At 42.5% G+C, this 13,250-nt stretch overlaps 21 non-coding genes across 21 annotated transcripts; all 21 read right to left on the bottom strand.

Moving 5' to 3' along the window:
- Window positions 1-255: 255 nt before the first annotated feature.
- Trnal-uaa (transfer RNA leucine (anticodon UAA)) lies at window positions 256-338 on the bottom strand. The gene has a single exon. It is a non-coding gene; the product is annotated as a tRNA-Leu (tRNA).
- Window positions 339-738: 400 nt separating this feature from the next.
- Trnai-uau (transfer RNA isoleucine (anticodon UAU)) lies at window positions 739-821 on the bottom strand. Its single transcript has one exon. It is a non-coding gene; the product is annotated as a tRNA-Ile (tRNA).
- A 293-nt stretch (window positions 822-1,114) lies between these two features.
- Window positions 1,115-1,197, bottom strand: Trnal-uaa (transfer RNA leucine (anticodon UAA)). Its single transcript has one exon. It is a non-coding gene; the product is annotated as a tRNA-Leu (tRNA).
- Window positions 1,198-1,308: 111 nt separating this feature from the next.
- On the bottom strand, window positions 1,309-1,390 carry Trnas-gcu (transfer RNA serine (anticodon GCU)). Its single transcript has one exon. It is a non-coding gene; the product is annotated as a tRNA-Ser (tRNA).
- A 206-nt stretch (window positions 1,391-1,596) lies between these two features.
- Trnal-uaa (transfer RNA leucine (anticodon UAA)) lies at window positions 1,597-1,679 on the bottom strand. Its single transcript has one exon. It is a non-coding gene; the product is annotated as a tRNA-Leu (tRNA).
- Window positions 1,680-1,790: 111 nt separating this feature from the next.
- Trnas-gcu (transfer RNA serine (anticodon GCU)) lies at window positions 1,791-1,872 on the bottom strand. The gene has a single exon. It is a non-coding gene; the product is annotated as a tRNA-Ser (tRNA).
- Window positions 1,873-2,078: 206 nt separating this feature from the next.
- Window positions 2,079-2,161, bottom strand: Trnal-uaa (transfer RNA leucine (anticodon UAA)). Its single transcript has one exon. It is a non-coding gene; the product is annotated as a tRNA-Leu (tRNA).
- Window positions 2,162-2,559: 398 nt separating this feature from the next.
- Trnal-uaa (transfer RNA leucine (anticodon UAA)) lies at window positions 2,560-2,642 on the bottom strand. Its single transcript has one exon. It is a non-coding gene; the product is annotated as a tRNA-Leu (tRNA).
- An 881-nt stretch (window positions 2,643-3,523) lies between these two features.
- On the bottom strand, window positions 3,524-3,606 carry Trnal-uaa (transfer RNA leucine (anticodon UAA)). The gene has a single exon. It is a non-coding gene; the product is annotated as a tRNA-Leu (tRNA).
- Window positions 3,607-4,004: 398 nt separating this feature from the next.
- Window positions 4,005-4,087, bottom strand: Trnal-uaa (transfer RNA leucine (anticodon UAA)). Its single transcript has one exon. It is a non-coding gene; the product is annotated as a tRNA-Leu (tRNA).
- Window positions 4,088-4,863: 776 nt separating this feature from the next.
- On the bottom strand, window positions 4,864-4,946 carry Trnal-uaa (transfer RNA leucine (anticodon UAA)). The gene has a single exon. It is a non-coding gene; the product is annotated as a tRNA-Leu (tRNA).
- An 880-nt stretch (window positions 4,947-5,826) lies between these two features.
- Window positions 5,827-5,909, bottom strand: Trnal-uaa (transfer RNA leucine (anticodon UAA)). Its single transcript has one exon. It is a non-coding gene; the product is annotated as a tRNA-Leu (tRNA).
- An 880-nt stretch (window positions 5,910-6,789) lies between these two features.
- On the bottom strand, window positions 6,790-6,872 carry Trnal-uaa (transfer RNA leucine (anticodon UAA)). Its single transcript has one exon. It is a non-coding gene; the product is annotated as a tRNA-Leu (tRNA).
- Window positions 6,873-7,648: 776 nt separating this feature from the next.
- On the bottom strand, window positions 7,649-7,731 carry Trnal-uaa (transfer RNA leucine (anticodon UAA)). Its single transcript has one exon. It is a non-coding gene; the product is annotated as a tRNA-Leu (tRNA).
- Window positions 7,732-8,611: 880 nt separating this feature from the next.
- On the bottom strand, window positions 8,612-8,694 carry Trnal-uaa (transfer RNA leucine (anticodon UAA)). The gene has a single exon. It is a non-coding gene; the product is annotated as a tRNA-Leu (tRNA).
- A 111-nt stretch (window positions 8,695-8,805) lies between these two features.
- Trnas-gcu (transfer RNA serine (anticodon GCU)) lies at window positions 8,806-8,887 on the bottom strand. Its single transcript has one exon. It is a non-coding gene; the product is annotated as a tRNA-Ser (tRNA).
- Window positions 8,888-9,093: 206 nt separating this feature from the next.
- Window positions 9,094-9,176, bottom strand: Trnal-uaa (transfer RNA leucine (anticodon UAA)). Its single transcript has one exon. It is a non-coding gene; the product is annotated as a tRNA-Leu (tRNA).
- Window positions 9,177-10,056: 880 nt separating this feature from the next.
- Window positions 10,057-10,139, bottom strand: Trnal-uaa (transfer RNA leucine (anticodon UAA)). The gene has a single exon. It is a non-coding gene; the product is annotated as a tRNA-Leu (tRNA).
- A 776-nt stretch (window positions 10,140-10,915) lies between these two features.
- Window positions 10,916-10,998, bottom strand: Trnal-uaa (transfer RNA leucine (anticodon UAA)). The gene has a single exon. It is a non-coding gene; the product is annotated as a tRNA-Leu (tRNA).
- An 880-nt stretch (window positions 10,999-11,878) lies between these two features.
- On the bottom strand, window positions 11,879-11,961 carry Trnal-uaa (transfer RNA leucine (anticodon UAA)). The gene has a single exon. It is a non-coding gene; the product is annotated as a tRNA-Leu (tRNA).
- An 880-nt stretch (window positions 11,962-12,841) lies between these two features.
- On the bottom strand, window positions 12,842-12,924 carry Trnal-uaa (transfer RNA leucine (anticodon UAA)). Its single transcript has one exon. It is a non-coding gene; the product is annotated as a tRNA-Leu (tRNA).
- Between the last annotated feature and the right edge of the window lie 326 nt (window positions 12,925-13,250).

Raw genomic sequence — 13,250 nt, 5'->3', positions numbered from 1 at the left:
AGCACAATGGATTAGCAGTCCATCGCCTCAACCACTCGGCCACCTCATCCGGACGAAAGTCCATTTTCGAATTAAAGCAATGTGTTTGATGTACGAAATACTCCACTTGAAAATAAATGTTGTCATTGAGCAGAAATTTGACAAACATCTCTGTACAAAATGTAAGATAAATGTACAATTTCGTCGGTTTTCCACTCGAGCACACATCAGATCGATAGCACTCATGCAGAACATGCAATAAAAATAACAACAATTTACTGGGTGTGGGGTTCGAACCCACGCGGACAACTGTCCATTGGAACTTAAGTCCAACGCCTTAACCACTCGGCCAACCCAATGACGATCAAGGGCAATTTGATTGCCAAATGATCATGCGAAATCCAATCACGAATTCTCAAAACTTAACATAGGGCAAGATTAAACAACCAAAAAGAGTACCAAAGATGATGCTACGCGGATGGGACTCGAACCCACGCGGGCAGAGCACAATGGGTTAGCAGTCCATCGCCTTAACACTCGGCAACTTTGACCCGACGAAGGCCAATTTTCCAATTAAAGCAATGTGTTTGATGTACGAAATACTCCACTTGAAAATAAATGTTGTCATTCAGCAGAAATTTGACAAACATCTCTGTACAAAATGAAATACAAATGTACAATTTCGTCAGTCTTTTCCACTCGAGCACACATCAGATCGATAGCAGTCGTGCAGAATATGCAACGAAAATAACAACAGTTTACTTGGTGTGGGGTTCGAACCCACGCGTACAACTGTCCATTGGAACATAAGTCCAACGCCTTAACCACTCGGCCAACCCAGTGACGAGCAGGGGCAATTTGATGGCCTAATGATAATACGAAATCAATGGATTAGCAGTCCATCGCCTTAACCACTCGGCCACCTCGTCCAGACGAAGGCCAATTTTCCAATTCAAGCAGTGTGTTTGATGTACGAGATACTCCACTTGAAAATAAATGTTGTCATTCAGCAGAAATTTGACAAACATCTCGTTACAAAATGTAAGATAAATGTACAATTTCGTCAGTTTTCCACTCGAGCACACATCAGATCGATAGCACTCATGCAGAACATGCAACAAAAATAACAACAATTTACTGGGTGTGGGGTTCGAACCCACGCGGACAACGGTCCATTGGAACTTAAGTCCAACGCCTTAACCACTCGGCCAACCCAGTGACTATCAAGGGCAATTTGATGGCCTAATGATAATACGTAATCCAATCACGAATTCTCAAAACTTAACATAGGGCAAGATTAAACAACCAAAAAAAGTACCAAAGATGATACGACGAGGATGGGATTCGAACCCACGCGTGCAGAGCACAATGGATTAGCAGTCCATCGCCTCAACCACTCGGCCACCTCATCCGGACGAAAGTCCATTTTCGAATTAAAGCAATGTGTTTGATGTACGAAATACTCCACTTGAAAATAAATCTTGTCATTCAGCAGAAATTTGACAAACATCTCTGTACAAAATGTAAGATAAATGTACAATTTCGTCAGTTTTCCACTCGAGCACACATCAGATCGATAGCAGTGGTGCAGAATATGCAACGAAAATAACAACAATTTACTGGGTGTGTGGTTCGAACCCACGCGGACAACTGTCCATTGGAACTTAAGTCCAACGCCTTAACCACTCGGCCAACCCAGTGACGATCAAGGGCAATTTGATTGCCAAATGATAATACGAAATCCAATCACGAATTCTCAAAACTTAACATAGGGCAAGATTAAACAACCAAAAAAAGTACCAAAGATGATACGACGAGGATGGGATTCGAACCCACGCGTGCAGAGCACAATGGATTAGCAGTCCATCGCCTCAACCACTCGGCCACCTCATCCGGACGAAGGACCATTTTCGAATTAAAGCAATGTGTTTGATGTACGAAATACTCCACTTGAAAATAAATGTTGTCATTCAGCAGAAATTTGACAAACATCTCTGTACAAAATGTAAGATAAATGTACAATTTCGTCAGTTTTCCACTCGAGCACACATCAGATCGATAGCACTCATGCAGAACATGCAACAAAAATAACAACAATTTACTGGGTGTGGGGTTCGAACCCAGGCGGACAACTGTCCATTGGAACTTAAGTCCAACGCCTTAACCACTCGGCCAACCCAGTGACGATCTAGGGCAATTTGATTGCCAAATGATAATACGAAATCCAATCACGAACTCTTAAAACATAACATAGGGCAAGATTAAACAACCAAAAAGAGTATCAAAGATGATACGACGCGGATGGGACTCGAACCCACGCGGGCAGAGCACAATGGGTTAGCAGTCCATCGCCTTAACACTCGGCAACTTTGACCCGACGAAGGCCAATTTTCCAATTAAAGCAATGTGTTTGATGTACGAAATACTCCACTTGAAAATAAATGTTGTCATTCAGCAGAAATTTGACAAACAATTCAGTACAAAATGTAAGATAAATGTACAATTTCGTTAGTTTTCCACTCGAGCACACATCAGATCGATAGCACTCATGCAGAACATGCAACAAAAATAACAACAATTTACTGGGTGTGGGGTTCGAACCCACGCGGACAACTGTCCATTGGAACTTAAGTCCAACGCCTTAACCACTCGGCCAACCCAGTGACGATCTAGGGCAATTTGATTGCCAAATGATAATACGAAATCCAATCACGAACTCTTAAAACATAACATAGGGCCAGATTAAACAACCAAAAAGAGTACCAAAGATGATACGACGAGGATGGGATTCGAACCCACGCGGGCAGAGCACAATGGGTTAGCAGTCCATCGCCTTAACATTCGGCAACTTTGACCCGACGAAGGCCAATTTTCCAATTAAAGCAATGTGTTTGATGTACGAAATACTCCACTTCAAAATAAATCTTGTCATTCAGCAGAAATTTGACAAACAATTCAGTACAAAATGTAAGATAAATGTACAATTTCGTCAGTTTTCCACTCGAGCACACATCAGATCGATAGCACTCATGCAGAACATGCAACAAAAATAACAACAATTTACTGGGTGTGGTGTTCGAACCCACGCGGACAACTGTCCATTGGAACTTAAGTCCAACGCCTTAACCACTCGGCCAACCCAGTGACGATTAAGGGCAATTTGATGGCCCAATGATAATACGAAATCCAATCACGAATTCTCAAAACTTAACATAGGGCAAGATTAAACAACCAAAAAGAGTACCAAAGATGATACGACGAGGATGGGATTCGAACCCACGCGGGCAGAGCGCAATGGGTTAGCAGTCCATCGCCTTAACACTCGGCAACTTTGACCCGACGAAGGCCAATTTTCCAATTCAAGCAATGTGTTTGATGTACGAAATACTCCACTTACAAATAAATCTTGTCATTCAGCAGAAGTTTGACAAACATCTCTGTACAAAATGAAATACAAATGTACAATTTCGTCAGTCTTTTCCACTCGAGCACACATCAGATCGATAGCAGTCGTGCAGAATATGCAACGAAAATAACGACAATTTACTGGGTGTGGGGTTCGAACCCACGGGGACAACTGTCCATTGGAACTTAAGTCCAACGCCTTAACCACTCGGCCAACCCAGTGACGATTAAGGGCAATTTGATGGCCCAATGATAATACGAAATCCAATCACGAATTCTCAAAACTTAACACAGTGCAAGATTTAACAACCAATAAGAGTACCAAAGATGATACGACGAATATGGGATTCGAACCCACGCGTGCAGAGCACAATGGATTAGCAGTCCATCGCCTTAACACTCGGCCACCTAATCCGGACGAAAGTCCATTTTCGAATTAAAGCAATGTGTTTGATGTACGAAATACTCCACTTGAAAATAAATCTTGTCATTCAGCAGAAATTTGACAAACATCTCTGTACAAAATGTAAGATAAATGTACAATTTCGTCGGTTTTCCACTCGAGCACACATCAGATCGATAGCACTCATGCAGAACATGCAACAAAAATAACAACAATTTACTGGGTGTGGGGTTCGAACCCACGCGGACAACTGTCCATTGGAACTTAAGTCCAACGCCTTAACCACTCGGCCAACCCAGTGACGATCAAGGGCAATTTGATTGCCAAATGATCATGCGAAATCCAATCACGAATTCTCAAAACTTAACATAGGGCCAGATTAAACAACCAAAATGAGTACCAAAGATGATGCGACGCGGATGGGACTCGAACCCACGCGGGCAGAGCACAATGGGTTAGCAGTCCATCGCCTTAACACTCGGCAACTTTGACCCGACGAAGGCCAATTTTCCAATTAAAGCAATGTGTTTGATGTACGAAATACTCCACTTACAAATAAATCTTGTCATTCAGCAGAGGTTTGACAAACATCTCAGTACAAAATGAAATACAAATGTACAATTTCGTCAGTCTTTTCCACTCGAGCACACATCAGATCGATAGCAGTCGTGCAGAATATGCAACGAAAATAATGACGATTTACTGGGTGTGGGGTTCGAACGCAGGCGGACAACTGTCCATTGGAACTTAAGTCCAACGCCTTAACCACTCGGCCAACCCAGTGACGAGCAGGGGCAATTTGATGGCCTAATGATAATACGAAATCAATGGATTAGCAGTCCATCGCCTTAACCACTCGGCCACCTCGTCCAGACGAAGGCCAATTTTCCAATTAAAGCAGTGTGTTTGATGTACGAGATACTCCACTTGAAAATAAATGTTGTCATTCAGCAGAAATTTGATAAACATCTCTGTACAAAATGTAAGATAAATGTACAATTTCGTCAGTTTTCCACTCGAGCACACATCAGATCGATAGCACTCATGCAGAACATGCAACAAAAATAACAACAATTTACTGGGTGTGGGGTTCGAACCCACGCGGACAACTGTCCATTGGAACTTAAGTCCAACGCCTTAACCACTCGGCCAACCCAGTGACTATCAAGGGCAATTTGATTGTCAAATGATAATACGAAATCCAATCACGAACTCTTAAAACTTAACATAGGGCCAGATTAAACAACCAAAAAGAGTACCAAAGATGATACGACGAGGATGGGATTCGAACCCACGCGTGCAGAGCGCAAAGGATTAGCAGTGCATCGCCTTAACCACTCGGCCACCTCGTCCAGACGAAGGCCAATTTTCCAATTCAAGCAGTGTGTTTGATGTACGAAATACTCCACTTGAAAATAAATGTTGTCATTCAGCAGAAATTTGACAAACATCTCTGTACAAAATGTAAGATAAATGTACAATTTCGTCAGTTTTCCACTCGAGCACACATCAGATCGATAGCACTCATGCAGAACATGCAACAAAAATAACAACAATTTACTGGGTGTGGTGTTCGAACCCACGCGGACAACTGTCCATTGGAACTTAAGTCCAACGCCTTAACCACTCGGCCAACCCAGTGACGATCCAGGGCAATTTGATTGCCAAATGATCATGCGAAATCCAATCACGAATTCTCAAAACTTAACATAGGGCAAGATTAAACAACCAAAATGAGTACCAAAGATGATACGACGCGGATGGGACTCGAACCCACGCGGGCAGAGCACAATGGGTTAGCAGTCCATCGCCTTAACACTCGGCAACTTTGACCCGACGAAGGCCAATTTTCCAATTAAAGCAATGTGTTTGATGTACGAAATACTCCACTTGAAAATAAATATTGTCATTCAGCAGAAATTTGACAAAGAATTCAGTACAAAATGTAAGATAAATGTACAATTTCGTTAGTTTTCCACTCGAGCACACATCAGATCGATAGCACTCATGCAGAACATGCAACAAAAATAACAACAATTTACTGGGTGTGGGGTTCGAACCCACGCGGACAACTGTCCATTGGAACTTAAGTCCAACGCCTTAACCACTCGGCCAACCCAGTGACGATCTAGGGCAATTTGATTGCCAAATGATAATACGAAATCCAATCACGAACTCTTAAAACATAACATAGGGCCAGATTAAACAACCAAAAAGAGTACCAAAGATGATACGACGCGGATGGGACTCGAACCCACGCGGGCAGAGCACAATGGGTTAGCAGTCCATCGCCTTAACATTCGGCAACTTTGACCCGACGAAGGCCAATTTTCCAATTAAAGCAATGTGTTTGATGTACGAAATACTCCACTTCAAAATAAATCTTGTCATTCAGCAGAAATTTGACAAACAATTCAGTACAAAATGTAAGATAAATGTACAATTTCGTCAGTTTTCCACTCGAGCACACATCAGATCGATAGCACTCATGCAGAACATGCAACAAAAATAACAACAATTTACTTGGTGTGGTGTTCGAACCCACGCGGACAACTGTCCATTGGAACTTAAGTCCAACGCCTTAACCACTCGGCCAACCCAGTGACGATTAAGGGCAATTTGATGGCCCAATGATAATACGAAATCCAATCACGAATTCTCAAAACTTAACATAGGGCAAGATTAAACAACCAAAAAAAGTACCAAAGATGACACGACGAGGCTGGGATTCGAACCAACGCGTGCAGAGCACAATGGATTAGCAGTCCATCGCCTCAACCACTCGGCCACCTCATCCGGACGAAAGTCCATTTTCGAATTAAAGCAATGTGTTTGATGTACGAAATACTCCACTTGAAAATAAATCTTGTCATTCAGCAGAAATTTGACAAACATCTCTGTACAAAATGTAAGATAAATGTACAATTTCGTCGGTTTTCCACTCGAGCACACATCAGATCGATAGCACTCATGCAGAACATGCAACAAAAATAACAACAATTTACTGGGTGTGGGGTTCGAACCCACGCGGACAACTGTCCATTGGAACTTAAGTCCAACGCCTTAACCACTCGGCCAACCCAGTGACGATCAAGGGCAATTTGATTGCCAAATGATCATGCGAAATCCAATCACGAATTCTCAAAACTTAACATAGGGCCAGATTAAACAACCAAAATGAGTACCAAAGATGATGCGACGCGGATGGGACTCGAACCCACGCGGGCAGAGCACAATGGGTTAGCAGTCCATCGCCTTAACACTCGGCAACTTTGACCCGACGAAGGCCAATTTTCCAATTAAAGCAATGTGTTTGATGTACGAAATACTCCACTTACAAATAAATCTTGTCATTCAGCAGAGGTTTGACAAACATCTCAGTACAAAATGAAATACAAATGTACAATTTCGTCAGTCTTTTCCACTCGAGCACACATCAGATCGATAGCAGTCGTGCAGAATATGCAACGAAAATAATGACGATTTACTGGGTGTGGGGTTCGAACGCAGGCGGACAACTGTCCATTGGAACTTAAGTCCAACGCCTTAACCACTCGGCCAACCCAGTGACGAGCAGGGGCAATTTGATGGCCTAATGATAATACGAAATCAATGGATTAGCAGTCCATCGCCTTAACCACTCGGCCACCTCGTCCAGACGAAGGCCAATTTTCCAATTAAAGCAGTGTGTTTGATGTACGAGATACTCCACTTGAAAATAAATGTTGTCATTCAGCAGAAATTTGATAAACATCTCTGTACAAAATGTAAGATAAATGTACAATTTCGTCAGTTTTCCACTCGAGCACACATAAGATCGATAGCACTCATGCAGAACATGCAACAAAAATAACAACAATTTACTGGGTGTGGGGTTCGAACCCACGCGGACAACTGTCCATTGGAACTTAAGTCCAACGCCTTAACCACTCGGCCAACCCAGTGACTATCAAGGGCAATTTGATTGTCAAATGATAATACGAAATCCAATCACGAACTCTTAAAACTTAACATAGGGCCAGATTAAACAACCAAAAAGAGTACCAAAGATGATACGACGAGGATGGGATTCGAACCCACGCGTGCAGAGCGCAAAGGATTAGCAGTGCATCGCCTTAACCACTCGGCCACCTCGTCCAGACGAAGGCCAATTTTCCAATTCAAGCAGTGTGTTTGATGTACGAAATACTCCACTTGAAAATAAATGTTGTCATTCAGCAGAAATTTGACAAACATCTCTGTACAAAATGTAAGATAAATGTACAATTTCGTCAGTTTTCCACTCGAGCACACATCAGATCGATAGCACTCATGCAGAACATGCAACAAAAATAACAACAATTTACTGGGTGTGGTGTTCGAACCCACGCGGACAACTGTCCATTGGAACTTAAGTCCAACGCCTTAACCACTCGGCCAACCCAGTGACGATCAAGGGCAATTTGATTGCCAAATGATCATGCGAAATCCAATCACGAATTCTCAAAACTTAACATAGGGCAAGATTAAACAACCAAAATGAGTACCAAAGATGATACGACGCGGATGGGACTCGAACCCACGCGGGCAGAGCACAATGGGTTAGCAGTCCATCGCCTTAACACTCGGCAACTTTGACCCGACGAAGGCCAATTTTCCAATTAAAGCAATGTGTTTGATGTACGAAATACTCCACTTGAAAATAAATATTGTCATTCAGCAGAAATTTGACAAAGAATTCAGTACAAAATGTAAGATAAATGTACAATTTCGTTAGTTTTCCACTCGAGCACACATCAGATCGATAGCAGTGGTGCAGAATATGCAACGAAAATAACAACAATTTACTGGGTGTGTGGTTCGAACCCACGCGGACAACTGTCCATTGGAACTTAAGTCCAACGCCTTAACCACTCGGCCAACCCAGTGACGATCAAGGGCAATTTGATTGCCAAATGATAATACGAAATCCAATCACGAATTCTCAAAACTTAACATAGGGCAAGATTAAACAACCAAAAAAAGTACCAAAGATGATACGACGAGGATGGGATTCGAACCCACGCGTGCAGAGCACAATGGATTAGCAGTCCATCGCCTCAACCACTCGGCCACCTCATCCGGACGAAGGACCATTTTCGAATTAAAGCAATGTGTTTGATGTACGAAATACTCCACTTGAAAATAAATGTTGTCATTCAGCAGAAATTTGACAAACATCTCTGTACAAAATGTAAGATAAATGTACAATTTCGTCAGTTTTCCACTCGAGCACACATCAGATCGATAGCACTCATGCAGAACATGCAACAAAAATAACAACAATTTACTGGGTGTGGGGTTCGAACCCAGGCGGACAACTGTCCATTGGAACTTAAGTCCAACGCCTTAACCACTCGGCCAACCCAGTGACGATCTAGGGCAATTTGATTGCCAAATGATAATACGAAATCCAATCACGAACTCTTAAAACATAACATAGGGCAAGATTAAACAACCAAAAAGAGTATCAAAGATGATACGACGCGGATGGGACTCGAACCCACGCGGGCAGAGCACAATGGGTTAGCAGTCCATCGCCTTAACACTCGGCAACTTTGACCCGACGAAGGCCAATTTTCCAATTAAAGCAATGTGTTTGATGTACGAAATACTCCACTTGAAAATAAATGTTGTCATTCAGCAGAAATTTGACAAACAATTCAGTACAAAATGTAAGATAAATGTACAATTTCGTCAGTTTTCCACTCGAGCACACATCAGATCGATAGCACTCATGCAGAACATGCAACAAAAATAACAACAATTTACTGGGTGTGGTGTTCGAACCCACGCGGACAACTGTCCATTGGAACTTAAGTCCAACGCCTTAACCACTCGGCCAACCCAGTGACGATCAGGGGCAATTTGATGGCCCAATGATAATACGAAATCCAATCACGAATTCTCAAAACTTAACATAGGGCAAGATTAAACAACCAAAAAAAGTACCAAAGATGACACGACGAGGCTGGGATTCGAACCAACGCGTGCAGAGCACAATGGATTAGCAGTCCATCGCCTCAACCACTCGGCCACCTAATCCGGACGAAAGTCCATTTTCGAATTAAAGCAATGTGTTTGATGTACGAAATACTCCACTTGAAAATAAATCTTGTCATTCAGCAGAAATTTGACAAACATCTCTGTACAAAATGTAAGATAAATGTACAATTTCGTCAGTTTTCCACTCGAGCACACATCAGATCGATAGCACTCATGCAGAACATGCAACAAAAATAACAACAATTTACTGGGTGTGGGGTTCGAACCCACGCGAACAACTGTCCATTGGAACTTAAGTCCAACGCCTTAACCACTCGGCCAACCCAGTGACGATCAAGGGCAATTTGATTGCCAAATGATCATGCGAAATCCAATCACGAATTCTCAAAACTTAACATAGGGCCAGATTAAACAACCAAAATGAGTACCAAAGATGATGCGACGCGGATGGGACTCGAACCCACGCGGGCAGAGCACAATGGGTTAGCAGTCCATCGCCTTAACACTCGGCAACTTTGACCCGACGAAGGCCAATTTTCCAATTAAAGCAATGTGTTTGATGTACGAAATACTCCACTTACAAATAAATCTTGTCATTCAGCAGAGGTTTGACAAACATCTCAGTACAAAATGAAATACAAATGTACAATTTCGTCAGTCTTTTCCACTCGAGCACACATCAGATCGATAGCAGTCGTGCAGAATATGCAACGAAAATAATGACGATTTACTGGGTGTGGGGTTCGAACGCAGGCGGACAACTGTCCATTGGAACTTAAGTCCAACGCCTTAACCACTCGGCCAACCCAGTGACGAGCAGGGGCAATTTGATGGCCTAATGATAATACGAAATCAATGGATTAGCAGTCCATCGCCTTAACCACTCGGCCACCTCGTCCAGACGAAGGCCAATTTTCCAATTAAAGCAGTGTGTTTGATGTACGAGATACTCCACTTGAAAATAAATGTTGTCATTCAGCAGAAATTTGATAAACATCTCTGTACAAAATGTAAGATAAATGTACAATTTCGTCAGTTTTCCACTCGAGCACACATCAGATCGATAGCACTCATGCAGAACATGCAACAAAAATAACAACAATTTACTGGGTGTGGGGTTCGAACCCACGCGGACAACTGTCCATTGGAACTTAAGTCCAACGCCTTAACCACTCGGCCAACCCAGTGACTATCAAGGGCAATTTGATTGTCAAATGATAATACGAAATCCAATCACGAACTCTTAAAACTTAACATAGGGCCAGATTAAACAACCAAAAAGAGTACCAAAGATGATACGACGAGGATGGGATTCGAACCCACGCGTGCAGAGCGCAAAGGATTAGCAGTGCATCGCCTTAACCACTCGGCCACCTCGTCCAGACGAAGGCCAATTTTCCAATTCAAGCAGTGTGTTTGATGTACGAAATACTCCACTTGAAAATAAATGTTGTCATTCAGCAGAAATTTGACAAACATCTCTGTACAAAATGTAAGATAAATGTACAATTTCGTCAGTTTTCCACTCGAGCACACATCAGATCGATAGCACTCATGCAGAACATGCAACAAAAATAACAACAATTTACTGGGTGTGGTGTTCGAACCCACGCGGACAACTGTCCATTGGAACTTAAGTCCAACGCCTTAACCACTCGGCCAACCCAGTGACGATCAAGGGCAATTTGATTGCCAAATGATCATGCGAAATCCAATCACGAATTCTCAAAACTTAACATAGGGCAAGATTAAACAACCAAAATGAGTACCAAAGATGATACGACGCGGATGGGACTCGAACCCACGCGGGCAGAGCACAATGGGTTAGCAGTCCATCGCCTTAACACTCGGCAACTTTGACCCGACGAAGGCCAATTTTCCAATTAAAGCAATGTGTTTGATGTACGAAATACTCCACTTGAAAATAAATATTGTCATTCAGCAGAAATTTGACAAAGAATTCAGTACAAAATGTAAGATAAATGTACAATTTCGTTAGTTTTCCACTCGAGCACACATCAGATCGATAGCACTCATGCAGAACATGCAACAAAAATAACAACAATTTACTGGGTGTGGGGTTCGAACCCACGCGGACAACTGTCCATTGGAACTTAAGTCCAACGCCTTAACCACTCGGCCAACCCAGTGACGATCTAGGGCAATTTGATTGCCAAATGATAATACGAAATCCAATCACGAACTCTTAAAACATAACATAGGGCCAGATTAAACAACCAAAAAGAGTACCAAAGATGATACGACGCGGATGGGACTCGAACCCACGCGGGCAGAGCACAATGGGTTAGCAGTCCATCGCCTTAACATTCGGCAACTTTGACCCGACGAAGGCCAATTTTCCAATTAAAGCAATGTGTTTGATGTACGAAATACTCCACTTCAAAATAAATCTTGTCATTCAGCAGAAATTTGACAAACAATTCAGTACAAAATGTAAGATAAATGTACAATTTCGTCAGTTTTCCACTCGAGCACACATCAGATCGATAGCACTCATGCAGAACATGCAACAAAAATAACAACAATTTACTGGGTGTGGTGTTCGAACCCACGCGGACAACTGTCCATTGGAACTTAAGTCCAACGCCTTAACCACTCGGCCAACCCAGTGACGATTAAGGGCAATTTGATGGCCCAATGATAATACGAAATCCAATCACGAATTCTCAAAACTTAACATAGGGCAAGATTAAACAACCAAAAAAAGTACCAAAGATGACACGACGAGGCTGGGATTCGAACCAACGCGTGCAGAGCACAATGGATTAGCAGTCCATCGCCTCAACCACTCGGCCACCTCATCCGGACGAAAGTCCATTTTCGAATTAAAGCAATGTGTTTGATGTACGAAATACTCCACTTGAAAATAAATCTTGTCATTCAGCAGAAATTTGACAAACATCTCTGTACAAAATGTAAGATAAATGTACAATTTCGTCGGTTTTCCACTCGAGCACACATCAGATCGATAGCACTCATGCAGAACATGCAACAAAAATAACAACAATTTACTGGGTGTGGGGTTCGAACCCACGCGGACAACTGTCCATTGGAACTTAAGTCCAACGCCTTAACCACTCGGCCAACCCAGTGACGATCAAGGGCAATTTGATTGCCAAATGATCATGCGAAATCCAATCACGAATTCTCAAAACTTAACATAGGGCCAGATTAAACAACCAAAATGAGTACCAAAGATGATGCGACGTGGATGGGACTCGAACCCACGCGGGCAGAGCACAATGGGTTAGCAGTCCATCGCCTTAACACTCGGCAACTTTGACCCGACGAAGGCCAATTTTCCAATTAAAGCAATGTGTTTGATGTACGAAATACTCCACTTACAAATAAATCTTGTCATTCAGCAGAGGTTTGACAAACATCTCAGTACAAAATGAAATACAAATGTACAATTTCG

This window comes from Phallusia mammillata, chromosome 4 (assembly GCF_965637545.1).
Source record: "Phallusia mammillata chromosome 4, kaPhaMamm4.hap1.1, whole genome shotgun sequence".
NCBI classification, from domain to species: Eukaryota; Metazoa; Chordata; class Ascidiacea; order Phlebobranchia; family Ascidiidae; genus Phallusia; species Phallusia mammillata.
Note: the sequence above shows the minus strand (reverse complement) of the source record. Positions and strands in the feature narration are given on the sequence as shown.